At 47.6% G+C, this 16311-nt stretch overlaps 1 long non-coding RNA gene across 1 annotated transcript; it reads right to left on the reverse strand.

The window, feature by feature from the left end:
* Positions 1–340: 340 nt before the first annotated feature.
* Positions 341–12612, reverse strand: LOC120794375. Its single transcript, XR_005708119.1, has 3 exons — positions 12245–12612; positions 11485–11619; positions 341–412 (listed from the first exon to the last, which is right to left on the reverse strand). It is a non-coding gene; the product is annotated as an uncharacterized LOC120794375 (long non-coding RNA).
* Between the last annotated feature and the right edge of the window lie 3699 nt (positions 12613–16311).

A 16311-nucleotide genomic window follows, 5' to 3' on the forward strand; every position in this document is an offset into this window, starting at 1 on the left:
TTAATGCATGTGGTCAGTAACGGTACCGGGCAGCTAAATTAGGAAACATGGCGACTGGATACGGTCTGATTTATTCTGCTGGATTAGATGCAAATGAATTACATGTGAAATTTTACATGCAAGTGAGTTAAACTAATTATGGAAAGATAATAAAGTGAAACTGTCTGATTGAGCACAGAGCAACTCTTTATTAAATTACAGGCGCGTGGGGCCTCATCCGCTCCCATTAATCATCAGAACGACGGCGCGAACTCACAGAAATGAAGGAATGATGCATCTCATCGAGGATCCTGAACGTCATGAAGTGAAATGTAGTGTCTTCGCACCGTTTGCCCTTCACAGATGTAGATTCAGTTCTGCTCCACTCAGTCGTCGGAGTTTTCGCACCGTGCAAACGTCCTGTTGTTCTTTTCTGTGGGTCAAAGATAATTGGATGAATTAGATGGACAACAGGACGGAGTGAAAACTACAGAGAAAAGGGGACGTTTCCATCCACTGCTGAGGACATCGGGGGCCAGATGAATAAACGATGCACGTGCATTCACCAGTTCACACATTCTTCAGTTTATCATCCTATCATTCGATCTTTAATCGTTCAGCGCTTTGTGAAGTCTGATGATTGAGATAACACCTCCTCTGATAGCTTACAGGTACAGGAGAAATTTTTTTTTTCACTCCAAAACCTGACCCCACTCTAGCTCATTTCATTTTTGGTACATAAAACGGGACGTGCTGACCCGAATCAACACTGTAGACAACACAGGCCGATAAACACATATTTCACGTGACTCGTCTCGGCTGAAACCAAATGTTAACGATCCCTTACTGTCTTTGGCAACACAACATCTCCACCTCCTGCTGCCGCTTGACTGTCCGCCGACGGACATTCAGTGTCACACTGTCAAAACTCTGACTATCGTCCAACTCAAAAAACATTTTCAAACGTTTTTTGTAAGTTTAGTGAAGTTCTAGCTATGTTGATTGTGGAAAACTCAATAATAAACAATAAGTCTAAAACTAAACGTTGAGTATTGAGGATTAACGCAGTTCACATTTGAGCAAGTAAAATGAAATTGAAAAGCAAATTTCATGATGTTAACGTTCAGTCATTTGTGTTTAATGACCAAATAGTTGTTCATGTTAGTATCACTAACTTCCTGCAACACAGAAAGTACATTTAAACACAGGTTAAGCTTAATTATGGAAACATCGTAAAGGCATTAAAGAGACAATAGACATTCCCTCTATAAAAATTACAAATCTCACCCTGTGATGTGTTTAATATGAGTTTCCAAAATACCCACCCTCTGTAAAATGTCTGTTTAGCCATTTAATTAGAAAACACAGCTTCATAAAGACCTTCACAGCTTCTACACAACAGGACCATACTGGACTGAGCTTCACTTACAGACAGTTCACAGCACTGACCACCAGTGATCACAGTTTCCAAAATGACAAACTTCTGAAAAGACCTGCTCCTTCATGAGTCAACCGTGTCTCCTGGAAATCCCATTTCCATACAACTAAACTGCAACAGCAAATACGTTTAGTAGGAAACTTAATCACTGGCTGGGTTATGTTTTTTTCAATGAATGAAGCTACATTTATAAACAGCAGCAGAGTCTCCAGGAGGTGGTTGAGGTGGACGGAGGACACACAAAGATCAGGACTGCGACCTCAGAGACCGGGTTCACATCCAGAGTCCCGTCTCTGGTTCCGGCAACAACAGCTCTTTGGTTCAGGTTCAGGAAAGAGGGTGGTTTTGGTTCAATGTAAACAAACACGTTGTGAACTTTTTCTGTGTTAAACCGGACCAGGATCTTTCCAGAACCTGAACCAGGTGCTGTGAGAGTCTGAAAAGGAGACAGGGTTTCATGACGGGCCCAAGTGGCCCACTGTCATGACCAAGTGGAGCGCCGTTGCGGAATGTAATCCAGGGTTGATGTTCCTTTGTGGGGAAAGGGTTGAAAGCGGTCAGGAAATGTGGGGAGAGAGAGGGGCGAGGAAGGTAGCATCTGAGACCGGTAGGTCTCTCAATGAATCGCAGAGAACTCCATTTTTCTGCTTTATTGCTAAGCCACATCTGGCTGGAATGAGAACCACAGGTAGAATTGTACATTTGTTGAGGGAACTGACAGCAAAGATATTCTCTTTGATAAAATTTCCTGTGTATTCAAGTACAGCAAATAATTCTGGGCCACACTCTCCTCTCGAGCGTCCCCGAGGAGCCAAAGAGACACCCTCAAAGGAGAAGTTTTCCCTCAGTGTTCACTTTGGGAAACATAAGCACTAACATCTTACTGGGCACTGACCTGAAGCCAGAGATACCGTAGTTCTTCTTTTGTGCTGGCATGCAACACTGGAGTGTGTTTTTTTTGCCAAACTATTCATAGGAAGCAGAAGTTTATTCGTGAACGAGGTGGGAAAGCCTGTCAAACTGAATTTAGAGCATCATGAGAGCGCTGCTGTCAGGGCGGAAACTCATGAATCATGCAGATACCCCCCCTCCGTACCGAGCTGTGTTATATTAAGACAAGACCGTGAAAACTTTAAATTGTAGGTGAGCGTGGGGGCACTCAGGCTCAGAGGAGACAGACCGGTGACTAACATGTCGGGCAGTATACTGAATACCAGCGCTATCCCAGTGAATTATGGGAAATGTAGAATACAGTGTTTTTGGACTAGAAGTCAGGAGACACTCAAACCTTATGGAAGCGACAAACTAAAATTTCTACGGTAAATTGAAGCAGATGACAGCAGAGCATAACTGGAACCATGTTCACCAAAGTGGACTTCTTTTCCCAAAAGCATTTTAAGATGATTCAGAGCATCTTAACGGGGCTCAGGACCAAAAACTACATGAATTTAATTGTTTCTGTTCATATTTGGTTTTATACTTTTTCTGATACTTATCATGACCTGTGAAGCTCTCGTGACATTTGATGTAAAGTGAGTGATTAAAGCTGAATTGACGACGTGTGCCAGCAGATACTGTACAGTCTGTTATATGATGAAAACAAATCATCAGTCATCAAATGCCTTTAAAATCAACTAAGCTATAATGCGAAAAAATTCAACTTTTCAATTAAATTTAGTCCAGTTATAACAGACAGGCGTCTTCTGTGTTCTGATCAGCTGCCTCAACAACAAACTCAGACGTAATCTCTGCCCAATTAAATCTCCATTAAAACCTTTACATTCTGGTCAGCATGCCGACAAAGGGCCGACAAAGGGCCGACAAAGGGCCGACAAAGGGTCAATCAGAGCTCACTAAACACGGAGCGGTCCGTCTACAGGGGCCGACGGCGAGCCTCCGCCCGCTGACCTCTGTCAGCTTCTCTGATGTTTCTGCTGTTCGGCAGCATCGTGCGTTTCAGGTTTGTGTTAAATGATCAGTTTCTTTCGACGACAGAGACAGAAATGATGAGTGTGATGACGGAATCGGAAGCTGACAGTAACTTCTGCTGCAGCACTTCCACATCCAGACCGCGGAGGTCAGACTGACGCTAGGTCACTGTTCATCTGTCACAAAGTCTGAGTTGATGAGTCTTTAGAGACTGAATAACTTCCTCACTCCACTGTTGACCGAGATCAGCACAAACATCTCTGATTCCACTGGGAGAGTAAATGTGTTCAGTTCCACTCTGTCACCACAATAACGGAGGCGGCGCTTGAGAGCATACCTCGAAAGGGGGAAATGTAAAATCATACCCCAGGCCTGACAAACATAGCAAAACAAGCCTACACACACACCTACACACACACACACACACACACACACACACACACACACACACACAGAAATTTAAAGACCAGTCTTAATCCTAACATCAGGAAGTCAACCTTGTGGGGACAAAGAGGTTTTTTTTGTCCCCAGATGGAAGGTGAGTCCCCACATGTAACGCTACGAGCAAATTTCTGTCCCCACAAGATGATGACTAAAACACACACACACACACACGCAAACAGTCAGTGGGACTTCATTAATCACTGTATCTCCCTCTGTCCATTAGCACCGATGGAGCAGCAGTAACTCAGCTGGTAGTTGCATCAGCAAGTTTTGAAACTCCTCCTCCGGGGAGCGTGGAGGCAGCAAGCAAGCTGAGCAGCGCCAGAAACACACACACATCAGGCCGCTTGGCGCGTTGGACGGACAGGAAAACACAGCCATGCTCTGCAGTGAGCTGGCTCTGGGTGTTGGGGGAGCAGAGGGGGCGGTCGGAGCAGAGGAAGGAGGCCTGGCCCCGCAGGCGGGTTGAGCAACAGCAGCGAGCCGATCTGTCCAACTGCCACCCTTCACCCAGTTGGTCTGCTCTCTGATTGGCCGAGGATGTGGGGGGAAGGTGGCCGTGCAGTGAGCGACCCCCTCTGAGCGGTGAACCACAGAGACTCAGATTAACACGCTCTGCCGGGGTCGAGGGTTCAAATCCCTGCTGTGTTGTTCAATATGTCAAGTGGGGCACCAACACCACCACTGCTTCTGCTGGGACCACCAGTACTGCACAACGCAGTAAGAGTGTGCTGACTGAGTATTACAGCACGTACTGCAGGATTACTGCAGTATTACTGAACCTACTGCAGTAATACTGTGCAAACATTGTTGCAGCTGTACTGCCAGACTGCAGCATCACTGGAGATGAGTGGGAGTCAGTAAAGTTTAGTAGCAACTTTGTGGAGCAGGGGCCTAAACATTGGATTCTCAGGGTTCAGCATGAAAACGATGCATACACACGTACAGTACGTCAGTCTACCATGAGTCTGTCTCCTCGTGCGATGTGAATCTGTTTGAATCTGGAGATTGAAGCTTTTCAGTTCCCTGCAAACTTTCAGTCCTCGCAGACACTCGTGACGTGTGATTCACGGACAGCTGCAGCCATCGAACGTCCTGGAGGACAGGTGGGAACATTGGAGGTAAAAAAGGGGGAATGTTACCTCCAGAGCTTTCGCCCGATCCAAGCCCCAGCCGTTCTCTGCTGCAAACAGGTCCAAACAAACACATCCAACCCCTGCCGCTAGCTAACGGAGCCTGTCGGGGGGGGAGTCAGGCCCTGGTGTGAAAAAACAGGAATACAAAAAGGGAACATCACGCGGCGGCAGGAGGCATGCTGCTGCTCGTAATCAGCTCTCCGTCGGGCCATGGCATCTTTTCATGATGTAACTGAAGAACACAAATAAATCAAACAAATGCTTTGCTGACATATCACTCCCCCCTCACTCATCTTTAACACTTGTTATTGTTAGAAGAAGAGCCGAACGTCCTCCCCCTCAGGTTAACTGGCTGCACGCCGAGCGGCAAACTGAGCATTGTTTCGAACGTCGTCCAGCTTCAGGTCGACTTCGCAGCGTGAGAACGGCCCGTTGCATAACTCAGGCACATCAACACCTCCGATGAGAGAGGCGTCGTGCCACGGCTCAGCTGGGTGAGAACGGATCTGACTCCATCGACCGTGAAGCGGCTGCAAGTTGTTTTTAAGTCGCCTCTTCCAAAGGACACGATGCACACGATGCAGTCACAGTGCAGGAATCTGTAGGGAGAGATCGGACTCCATGTCTTAATACGAGTCCACAGAAAATACTCCTCTCTGATCGGCTGCTATGTGGACGCCGAAGACATAGTTCAGGTCAACAGTCTAACCTTTGTCCTAAATCGTGGCTGAAGGTGTGTAAACCTGCACGTAACCACAGCAACAGCACTGGGCTTTAGCCTCGGTTTGGGACAAACTGACTGCATACACACTTTAAAACACAGAGGAGGATTTAAACACAGCCGACCTTTGTTCCTTTGGTCGGTGGACTCGATAGAACGACGGTCATGGACTGACCTCCACTGAGTCCGTTATTTTCATATATGGGGATGTGACGACATTTGCTGTCGTTTTAGGACAAAAATCCCTACCCACAGTAGGTCGTCACATCTCTAGGCGCTGTTTTTAGGCTGATTCAGAGCTCTCTGCATCATGAAACCACCTGATCAAATCCGGTGTAGAGGCTGCTAACGGTTTCCAGTGTCTGTGAGGACACCGGCACCGTGCGGTGTGGTATACACCACTTTACCTAAAACTCCGTTTCAAGCCTGAAGAGTTTTTATGTAAGTTTAAATATTCTTTGTTGAAATTTATGGCGAGTTAACCTGCTCCATCAGGACTGTGTGGGAGTGGTTTGATGGGCTGCGCTGGCAGCGTAACCAAACAACCCCACAGCTGTCATCACTTTGTCCAGTGGAGCCTTTAGCTACCCGCTGAGTCTCTGGCACACGTGGCATCTCAGGTGTCTCATATCCAGATAAAAATCCAGATGTGACCTATTGCACTTTAGTCTACACAAATACTGTACGTGGCTCTGCCCTGTCGAGATCCCAAATCTGATCGCTGTCTTTGTTTTTCTCAGCCACACGTAAGTCGGCGTTGACTCCAGTCCAGAGGGCCACGGTAATGCAGCTGAAAAATAGACCCGGTGCAGGTCAGTATAGTACTGACGCCATACTGGGCTCACTTTGCCCAGCACCGATGGGTTGTTTTGACCCAGTGTTAGTGTTTGCTTTATATCTCTGTTTGGTCGCTGGATCAAAACAGCCGTTGCGTTGGGTGGTTTTCTACCCACGGTCCCAGGATACACAGTTCTCTGGCTCCGGAGGACCAAAGGCTCTGCGTTGGGGACTTGATTTGGGTTCAGCATCAGCTCCAGGAGGCAGCACTGGGGCCAGTGTTGCCCCACTGTCTCTTCTGTATTCACACTTTGCTCCCTGGGATCTGTTCACAATAATTACACAAATGTCTCAAAATGAACGTTCTAATGATTTATAAGTATGAAAATGTTTTTCTTCATACCTTGAAAACAACACAGCGCACCTGCAGGAAGAGAAAGACTCACCTGCAGGAGACTCTTCTGGCCTGTGCTGGTTCGTGTTTTATCAATAATTGTGCTGATGATGGAGATATTTACAGCCAGCAGAGACCGTAAAGGCCTGCTGCCTGTCACTCATTGTTGTTTTAAACCTGCAGCCAGAGAATTCCTGGCCTCAGTCCAGCTGCAGGTTCACACTCATCATGACTGAGCATGGCTGCAGTTTCTGTGTGCTGTTTTGTTTTGTTTTTTGTTTTTGGCTCAGGTTGGACCAGATCTGATTACAGGCACAGAGGTGTGAGCGCTCCACAACGTCACAGTGGAAAAATGGCTGTCTATGGTTCAACGGCAGCAAGTACTGCATCAGTCAAAGGCACCTGTCAGTCAGAGGAACGCTTGAAATTCCAACGGGGACACGACACACACACAGGTACGATGAACACACATGACTCAGGACAGAGCTGATGGAAAGTCTGATGTGAGGAGGAGGTTGAACTATGAATGCACAGTGTGTGAGAGACGCGAGTGTGTGCGAAGAAATAAACACGTCCTCCGTTCATCTGTAACTGTCGTCTACAGCGACACGGAGTGTGTTCTGATCATCTGTTTTCTGATGTGACAGTACTATGGTTAAGGCCCGGTTAGGTTTAGGGAAAGACTGGGCTTCAGTTAAGATTACGTACTTAGAGAAGGTTAGTGGACCTCTGTCGTCATGGTTACAGTAATAACCAGGTGGTTAAGGTCAGGAAATGATGGGGTCATGTTCAAATGAAACCAACCTTGACTGACGTCTCTGGTCTCCCTCCATCAACCCCGACCTCCTCCCTCTGTGGACTTCTTAATGCCACCTGACGTCCTCCTTTGGTCCTGACGGACGAGGGGCATAATTGCTATGAACGCTAGTTTTGGCCACCGGCTGAGCAGACTCTTTTTACCTTACAAGTTACAGAATTAATTCCCACTCAGACAGGATGAACATCACAGGGGGAGGCGGGAAATGAAATCTTCACTCTGCTCCTCTGTAATTCGACCCATGGTTCAGGACGACATTTTAACCCCGGTGACATGACAAAGACTAAAGAGAAAGACGAAAAAGACACCCGGAATAAAGCTCCAGAAATCCACCCAGAAGACAGAAGAAAAAGAGGCTGCAGAACTTCATTCAGAATCTTCCTGTTTTAAGTTTCCTTCAGTATCACAGTGGCCCAGCGACAGTTGTCTGTACATCCACGGCTACGCTGCAACAGGAGCTGATCACAGCCGGTTCAGCAGCTTTTAATGGGACAGTCCGACTGAAGGAGAACAAATATAGGCTAAAAATACGGGGCCCAAAGAGAACAGGAGTACGGACCTGGACCTACATTTCAACAGACAAACCAATGAGCTTTTACAAGGTCCGTTTCTCCAGATAAGTTAACAGGTCTATATGTTGGTCTTAGCATGTCTGCATCAGATCAGCAGACACATTTCAATTTCCTCAATTTTAACACAAGAGTCACATTTAACACTGAGCTCATGAAAAGCAGCCAAAGGAAAGAACAAAAAAAAAAAAAGAAAACAGAGCAGCAGGCAGTTGGAGGGGATTAAGATTAAGATTGTCCGAAGCATGTAATGTTAAAATCGAGCTGCCTTCCTTACAGACAGAAATGTCTGTCCAGTTTTGCCTCATAGTGACTGTGCAGAAATCCACAAATGCAAGCAGGGCATATGAAATAGGCCTCATGCAGTGGCCTGCAGACGGAACTGGTAGAACTAAACTGTGAATGAATTTCTGTCTGTCCATCACAGTTATGAATCCACATTAACCAGAGCTCAGCCGCTGGTGTTATGGACCATACTCCCCCCCCCAGCACCCAGGGCCTCTGTGGGTGGAGGGAGGGGGAAGAGGGGGTGGATGTGGGGGGGTCCGTCCAGAGTTTGCAGGCTGTCCATCACTTGTCCTGTCCTCCAACTACAGCTCAGGAGAGCTTGCTTAACGCTCCGTCTCCCCCCCTCCAGCTTGAGAGGACGCTCGGCACACTGCTCTGTCAGTTTACCCGATGGCTCTGTGTGTATTTTTGTCTTCTCTCTAGAAACCGGACCCATACAGCGGTTGTGAAACAGCTGGCGAGTGGATGTGTCATGCTCACTCATGGGGTGATTTGGCTGAAGCTTCTGGCTCATGAAGCTGGTTGGAAACGAGAGGAAGAGGCACTGAGATGGTGACCGGAGAAACTTCTACATCTATCATTCATCCGGGTTCTTCCATCGATGTCTTGGTGCTGTGTCCTCTGACCCTGTCACTCTGGGCTGTTCTGGACCATCAGTGCTGTGAAATCACCTCTGAACTAATAGCTGACAGATGAAAGTGGATTTCATCCTGCGGTGTCTTAGTAAGGTTCCACCACAGGCCTCCCAAACAGCTTCAGTCCTTGTCATACATTCTCTAAGCTGAGGGATGATTTCACTGATTTGGTGCTCAACCACCTAAAGGGCAACTAAAATCTCCTTAAGTAATCCGTAGAACCTCCTCATTAACTGCAGGAACTCCTAAAGGAACACTAGAACCACCTAAAGGACCTAGATCACCTTCCCAGTAAACATTAGCAAGCCTCCTAAAGTGAGCCTCCCCAGTGATCCTTGAAAAATCCTTGAAGATTCAAAAGGTACTCTGGAACAACGTAAAAACCTCTGTAACATTCTAAATGAACACAGGAACGTCCTAAAAGATCTTCAGAACCTCCTCAACGACCACTAGAATCACCCAAAAAAAAACTCTCAGTCGCACACACGTTCTCAGCTACCACGTTATCCCAGGCACCATTTAAACCCACCTCTGTCCCTAGCTCTTCATCGGATCATCTGTTTCTGTTTCTGTTCATGCTTCCAATGTTTCCCTTGAGTTCTTGTTCCCCTTGATCTTGACTTTTTCCCTGTTTTGCTGGACTCCGGGGTTCCTGCCTTTGGATGCCCCCAATTTTGAGGCGATTTTGATTTTATTTTGTATGCCTCACCTCTCCATAAACCTTGTTTTTTTATTCTGCGAATAAATCACTCAACTGTTTAAGCTCTGACTTCGAGTCTGCACTTGGATCCTCACTTCGCCGGTGCTGTTACTACCAAACCAGACATGAACACCCCGAACGACCTCTGCAACCTCCTCGTTGACCGCGGAACATCCCAAAGGAAAAGTAGAACTATCTAAAGGACCGATATAACCTTCCCAGGAAATACTAAAACCTCCTAAAGTGTGTGGAACTCGACTGGAGGGATGAACAACATTCTTATTAACGATTTTCTCTTATTTGATGTTTGATGATGGGGGAGGAAGAACACTGTCTAACAGATTTCTCCAAAACCTCAAACAAACTGTTTAACCGCCTATTCGATCCCGAGAACCTCTCAAATACCACTGGAACGTCCCAATAGAAAACTCTTAGTCCCCTAGAACATCATCAGTGACCACTAAAACCTCCTTACAGACCTCAAGAAATTCTATAATGACCACCAGTACCTAATACAGGACCTCTAGAATCTCCTCCATCACCACTATCACTTTCAAGAGTTCAACTAGAACCACCGAACAGACTTTTATGGTGGGGTACTTTATTGCTTGGATGTAAAATAAACGTTCCAGTTAAAGCCAGAGAGAACCAGCAGTGTTCACGAGGCCTTGCTCCCCAGAAAATAACCCTGAACACAGAACTGTCTGCTGATAAAAGCAAAAATCTTGCACATTGCCAACTGAAACACAATCATTTCCACAGGCTGAGTGTTGATTATATCATGTCAGGCACCTTGGGCTCACTGTACCTGCAGAGTCAGACCTGGCAGTCGGTGGATGGACGGCGCCCCCTGCAGGTCACCCAGAGGAACTCCTGATGTCAGACTGTCAGACCTCTGCGACGTGAGCAGCTCATTTCACCCATTTATCACATCAACATCGGCTTCTACAGGCAGCACGTCACTCAGGCTAAAGTTACCATGGTGATGAAGACAACAACCTCAACAGCAGCATGTTGCTGCAGTTGTGATCCAGCTGCAGATCTCTTCTCTGTCCTCAGCTGCTTCTCACACATCATATAAGTGTCCTGATCAAGACGTGATAGGACTAATTTGGAAGTTTTAAAGGCTTTAACCCACAGCAGACAATCCACAGATGTGAGGAGCAATCACGTGTAGGTTTTTATCGGATTTCAAATAGTTGTAATCTCACATTTGTGGATTTTGTTTCTACAGATCCGCCGCGGTACGAATGAAATCCGCAAATAGGAGGGAAGTCGCATAAGTCATATCGCCCACAAGCTGACAGGAAGTGATCCACAAATGTGTACGTTATGCATATTTTCGTGGACATGATTTCACGCGATAAAAATAAGAAATGACATGTTTCTGGTTTAGTGAAATACATATATTCATATTCTGCACCGATTGTAAGGCCCTTTGAGGCAAACTGTCTTGCAATAATGTCAATTCACTTTCAGGTTAGATGAATAAATTGACTTGAACTGACTTATGACAAGATATGAAAGAAACAGAGCAATATAAAGAAAATGCAAACCAGTTAAAATAGAAGATTTAAAAAGCTAAAACAGAGCAAGAGAGATTAAAGGGTAGAGAACTGTCAGCCTTTTACAGCACCACCTGCAGTGTCTCACTTACCTGCAGGAGAGTCCCCGGGTCCACCCAGCTGACACACCTGGACGGCTGCCCAGGTGTGTCAGCAGCAGTCAGAGATAAGGCTGACGTGTGTTGGTTTAGGATCATATCAGTGTGACAAAGGTCACAGTGACGACGCTGCAGAGAAACATCAGGAGAGAGATCGGACTTCAACAGGTGACAGGTGCAGGACATAAAGGTGCATCTGAACCTTCATACCTCATAAATATTTACAGCAAATTAGCTCTGACTCCTCATTTCCATCCATATTTATTCCTTTCCTTCCCGACATCTCCTTTTTTTGCCTTCCCCTTTCCTTCCTGGCTGCCTTGTTTACCTCCTCCTTTCCTCTGTTTTCCTTCGCACCTCCTAATTCCCTTCCTTAATCCTCTCTTCCTTCCTCAGCCTCTCATTTTTCTTGATTAGCTCCCCCTTGCCTTCCCTACTTCCTCCTTTCCTTTCCTACGTGCTAATCAGCGTCCTTTCCACGTCCTCTCTTTCCCTTCCTTGCCCCCCCCCCCCATTTACTCCTTCCCTTTATTACCTCCTTCTTTCCTTCCCTACCTCATCCTTTGATTCCTGCTTCTTCACCTCCACCCTTACCCGCACTTCTCCTTTCTTACATGTTCTTTCCCTTCCTTCTTTCCTTCCTTACCTCCTCCTACCTTCTCTACCTGCAGAGAATTTGATTATTTTAGTGGCAGTAACTTGTGATAATATGACAGTTAAGTTGTCTCAACTCTGTCCACTCTCCTCCACTTACCTCCTTTCCTTACTCCCTTTCTAGAAGGAGATAAGTCAAAGTAGTGAAGGAGCGGAGGAAACAAGGAGAAGGAAGTCAGAGACCTGGACACAAAACAAGTTAACTCGTGCTGACGGTTGAGATTCTGGACTGAGACAAGATCTCGGAGGCAGCAGGTGGATGAGGAGGCTCCCGGCCCTCGGTCCGGACGGAAAACTCGCTGAGTGACCGGAGTTTAAACCGGCAGACGATCTGATCTGTGGAAAGCAGCTCTACCCAGAGAGTTCAGAAACCGCTGAGTAAGACGCGTGATAAAAATGGAGCAACAGCCAGACTCCTCTGTGTTCAGGAGGCCTCGGGATGTCTCCTCCGGGAGCGTGTGGTCACCAGTACAGAAGGCTGTGGTTAAACTGGTGGAGTCCCAGTGTGCCTCTGTGTTGCAGTCCAGCTGGGTGGAGCGCAGAGAAGTCTAAAAAAACTTTAAACTGAGAGCAGGAGAACGAGGACGGCCAAATAAAAACAGCTGCAAACGTTCACGTTGTTGAAACTCCGGGATGGAGTCAGAGCCAGTAACCATGGCAACCGTGGCTCGTAGCAGCACGACTGAAACGTCGTGAATCATCGAGTCACTTTTGGTCAGTTCGGAGCCAAAACCGCAACAGGTCCGGGTTTTAATTTACATGCAGGGGTCAGAGGTCAGTGAAGGAATCTACATCATGTGATTTAGCAGCTCCAGGAGGGAACAGTCACTGTCAGTGAAGACAGGGGGGGACAAATGCATTTCTGTCTCTTCTGAAGATCAGCTGGATGAAAAGGCTGCCGTCTGTCACAGGACGCTGAGAGCAGCTCTGGTCCGTCACAGCCCTGACTGACAGGAAGTCCAGTCCTCGGATCCGACTCGAGGTTTCAATCGCAGGTTCGTCTTCACGTCAGGAAACTCCGTCCTCTGGAGACCGAATACTCAAGTAACTAAAAACCCGCAGCAGATGCATTTTCAAGGAAACGTACTGTCGGCCAGAAAACGTGTTCTTTCATTGTACGAACGTTTGAATATGTTCGTTAACAGCCAGAAGGGATTGTCTCTGTTTGTCCACTACTCCTCAAGTCCACGGATACAGTCGTCATGGTAACTGATTGGCCCTTGGGAACAGGACATTGTTTAAACCCGGTGGGAGTTGCCTGGTGTTACTGTGACTGATTGATTGATTGATTGACAACCAATTGATTGGAAACAAATAATCCTGGTTTATATTATCAGTTTGGTCAAAGTCCTCTGTGTGTGTGTGTGTGTGTGCGTGTGTGTTTCAGCTTGTTTCATCACTTTTCTTACGCAATCACCCTGCAACTGTCCAGAGACCAAATGTAGAGAAACAGCTCCACCTGCTGGAACAAAGACAAACTGCACAGTCATGCAAACTTGAATATTTTTACATTTTTTTAAAAAACAGAGAAAACATGAATAATGATGAAAACGAAAACAAAATAATAATGATGACAAAACAGAGGAACAGACCATCCTTTAATAGACAAAGTGACTTTTTAAAACAAGATTTGGTGAATGTCAGCTGATCAGTGGATCCTTCCAGAGTTCTGGGCTCTGACGGTGGAGCTCCTCTGTGGGGGTGAAACTGGACCTGCAGAGACCGCAGGAAGCGATGAGACCGTCGGCAGCATCACAAGTCCGTTCAGCCTCGTAGGTGTTTGAGGATCCGCTCTGTTGCCAGACGCTGGAACGACCGGTTCCAGGGATTGATCGCATGTTAAGTCTGATCCTAAAACTAATGGACTGCAGTGGAACGACAGTCAGGTCAGGACACTCACGGCACCGACATCCATTCTCCTCGCTTCTGTTAAAAGTCCAGCAGCGGCTCTCAGAGCAGCGGCAGGCCTGGGGGGTTTGTTTCTGACCGACAGCGAGACGACAGATTATTTTTATCTTTATTCATCTTTAGTGCTTTGCAGTCAATTCAGAGTCACCACAAAAATACCGAAAAATATGCACGCTAAAATACTAATTATACTATTAAAGCAACGTGCGACTTGCAATATCATAATATATATTATGAAAATATATTCATTTATAAATATATATACGCACAGTTACACACCGTATACAATGTCCAACACATAACCATAAATAAATGTATAAGTTAAACACGCAAAAATATACAGTATTTACAGCACAGTGAGTATTCGTGTGCACTGAAGAGTCCGATGGCGGCTGGTAGGAAGGACCTCCCGCAGCGCTCAGTCCCGCACTCTGGTGGATCAGGCTGCGGCTGCAGGGGCTCTGCCGAACCACCTCCGGAGTTCATTACCGAGGTCGGCCGCGACAGGACTCTCACCTCTGCCACCGGTTCAGGCCCGGTGATGGAGCTCGCCTTCTCGATCACTTTGTCTAATCTGAGAGAGAGCGAGAGCACTGGCCACTGCAGTCTGGTAGAGGGTGCACAGTTTTTGTACAGTGGCTCCATGGGACTGGTCCGGTCCAGCCGATCGTCCAGCTGAACTCCAGGCTGTCTGTAAGCGGAGGCCAGTTCCACCTCAGTACCCTGGATGCTAACTGGAACTGGTTTGGGCCACTTCCCCCTAAAATCCACAAGCCTCTCCGCCGTCTCTGAGACGTTGAGCTGTAGACGGTTGTGGCTGCACCGATCCACAAAGTCCCCGATACTGCTCCCGCGCTCCTCCTCGCACCCTCCCTCGACACAACCGACAACTGCCGACTCATCCAACACTTCCTGAAGGAAGCGGCTGTCTGAGTCACACCGGAGGTCTGACCTGTGCAGGGTAAACGGGAATGTGGTCTAGAGGGTTAGGAAGTCCATGACCCGGGAGACTAGCGCTGACTCCACTGCATCCCCCTCATCTTCTCCCCTAGCAGAACCGGCTGGATGGCAGTGTAGGCGCTTGAAAAGTCACAGAACCGCCAGAGGTGTCCAGATGTGCACGGGCCCTCCGGAGCTGAGGGCATCGTCCACACCCATGTAAGTCTAGTATGCAAACTGTGGAGGATCCATGTACATACGCACCCCGGGTCTGATGTGAGAGAGGACTAGACTGTCCAGGGTCCTCATCATATGTGAGGCGAGGGCCACAGGCCTGCAGTCACCGGGCTCAGTGGGGGCCACAGGGACCAAGCAGGATGTTTTCCACAGTGCGGGGGTCCTCTGACGAAGCCGGCTCGGGTTGTGGAAGTGTGCGAGTCTGGAGCGGGCGGAGTCAGGTCCAGCACCTTGAGTCTGTCTCAGTTCCTTCCCGGTCTGTTCCCGCTGCTGTGGTGCGGCGATCCAGCCACCAGAGGACGCTGCGCTACCACGACCTGCTCCGCTCTCGGGACGTTGAGCTGTGTCCCGCCGAATGACCAGGTCTCTGGTCCGAGCTGTAAACTGACCTCAGAACAGCTGCAGCTTCGCACCGTTTCCATGCAGCTGTTCATGTTGTCGTTCTGCTGTCCACTCTATTTCCATGCTGGACTCACAGGATGTCGCCGCTGGACCGTCCACCACCGAGTCACGGCTCACCAGACCGGATGTTCTGTGATGTTACCCTCAAAATAAAAGTATGACATTTAGTGACTGAGCTTCAACCGTCAGGGTGTCAAGTGTGTTAAATTCATTCCCAACGCAGTCATGGTCCACCCCAACAAGTGCTGGCCCTTATCTGAAGGTAAAACAGCCTAAACCTGAATACTGTGCCCATTGTGAGCGTCTACTGCACGGCAAGCGCAGAGAAAATATCCGAATGGGGTTTCTCCGTACACCATACAACTCGCTGTCGACAGACGTCTTTCCCGTAGACCTAAATGCAGACGTCACTTTAGTCACTGTTCCTACTGACACGCCAGCCAGATGATCGGTCCGTGTGACTGAGGCTCCTGCCATCTGCAATGAACGCTCCCCCAACGTCACTTAGACCTTTTCACTGTGAATCAGAATCAACGGGTCCTGCTCAGCATGTATATACCTGCCACAGAGCGTGACGGGGTGTTGACGGACTAACTGTGCCATGTAGCGCACCTGTGTGGAGGCACCTCCGTTCGTTTGTCTTTCTCCACTCATTTAGTCTGCTTTTTCTTTTAATTTGGC

The sequence above is a fragment of the Xiphias gladius genome, chromosome 1, assembly GCF_016859285.1.
Source record: "Xiphias gladius isolate SHS-SW01 ecotype Sanya breed wild chromosome 1, ASM1685928v1, whole genome shotgun sequence".
Classification (NCBI taxonomy): domain Eukaryota; kingdom Metazoa; phylum Chordata; class Actinopteri; order Istiophoriformes; family Xiphiidae; genus Xiphias; species Xiphias gladius.